Below are 1826 nucleotides of genomic sequence, written 5' to 3'. Positions count from 1 at the left end.
GTTGAGGCAGGGGAGATGCCTGAGAAATCAAGCCCATTGATAAAGCTCACCACATTTGAAGCTCAGGAACGAGCTAGGGTAAGGAAGAGAGAACAAGAAACACTTGAGCAGCAAAGACAAAATGCGCAGGAAGAAGGACAAGCTACTGAAGATTTACACTTACCACAAGCCCTGCTACATCCAGTTGAGATGGATTTGCAGCTACTTCGACAGATATTTGCCACGGCCACTGGAACTAGCAGAGACATACAAAACCTCCAGCAGAGGTTCGAGACAATGACTACCACTGTTGAAAAAGTGCAGAGAGACCTCTACTCCTTCCGAGACTACACAAGAGGTGCTTTGAATGAAGTCACAGCTGCGAGAAGGGAAGTAGAGACTATGAATGGTAGGTTGAACATGTACGCTGGGAGAATGGATGGCATACAGTGGCGTGTGAATGAGACTTGGGATCGCTTGGGAAATATGGAAAGTACTCTTCAAGCCATTCAGGCCGAGCAAGCACAGTAGTCCGAGTTGCTGAGACAAGTCCTATCTCGCCTCCCACCTCCTCCTGAAGATGATGCTGCGGGTCCCAGCTTCATACCATAGCCACCGCATTGATCAGGGGAGTTTTGTTAATCTCTTATTGCCAAGTTGTGTCCATGTTTTAAATTCTGCCATTTTAACTTTACATTTTACATTGATGACAATGTATTGTATAAGTTTGGGGGATGGTAGCATAATTTCAAACAAATATTCGGCATGTAATTATTTTGCATATTCACAATCCATCGTTAAGTTTGACAAGTTTTTGCATGATGCATGCTTGATGAGTGAATTTTTATGAACGTTTGCATGCTTGTGTGGGTTTGGTAGCCTTGCCGGCTATGATGTGATTATTGGACATGTATAAGCTAGAAACTGTGGATTTAGTGCAGAATGTAATTTGCTAATACTTGTTGATGCATTGCTTGACACTCTTTTGCACGCCACTCATGTCACGTGTTAAGCTATTGATTGGAATATTTAGAATAAATTAGGAGAAACCTAAAATAACCCTCTATAACATCAACCCGTAATATCACTTTAAGATAGTTTGGAGATGATTGAGCCATTGTAGGAAAACATGGAGATAAGTGTGAGCTCCGTGCATGAAATTAAAATGTGTGGATTGTTTAAACCCGGAAGGTGAGAAATAGGTGAAAGCTTTAAGTGAGGATGATTTTAGAAGTCAAATGTCTAGAAAAAACAAAGGAGGGGCATAAAGTAAAAAACTGGAAAATTATCACTTCTCTCAAAAAGCCTTTATGACTCGAGCAAGTAAGTCTGTAAGGGTTTAAAACCTGATGCCCTAATACCAACTGGTTTGGGAGTCATCGGCCTAAAGCTCGTTACATGGGTCATATAGAAAGCAAGAAAAAAAGGAGAGTTGATAAAAAGTCATCTTATCGAGCCTTTATAACTCGAGTGAATAAGACTGCAAGGGTTTAAAACCCGGTGCCCTAAAGCCAACTGGTTTGGGAGTCATCGCCTAAAACTCGTTACATGGGTTATATAGAAAGCAAATGAGAAGATATATATATATATATATATATATAGAAAGCAAGAAAAAAAGGAGAGTTGATAAAAAGTCATCTTATCGAGCCTTTATAACTCGAGTGAATAAGACTGCAAGGGTTTAAAACCCGGTGCCCTAAAGCCAACTGGTTTGGGAGTCATCGCCTAAAACTCGTTACATGGGTTATATAGAAAGCAAATGAGAAGATATAACAAAAAAATAAAAAATAAATAAAATAAAAGCCCTCGTTGGACATTTGGTTGATAGAACTATAACCTCAATGCGA

This window comes from Olea europaea, chromosome 19 (genome assembly GCF_002742605.1).
Source record: "Olea europaea var. sylvestris chromosome 19, O_europaea_v1, whole genome shotgun sequence".
Classification (NCBI taxonomy): domain Eukaryota; kingdom Viridiplantae; phylum Streptophyta; class Magnoliopsida; order Lamiales; family Oleaceae; genus Olea; species Olea europaea.
This window is presented reverse-complemented; position numbering follows the sequence as displayed.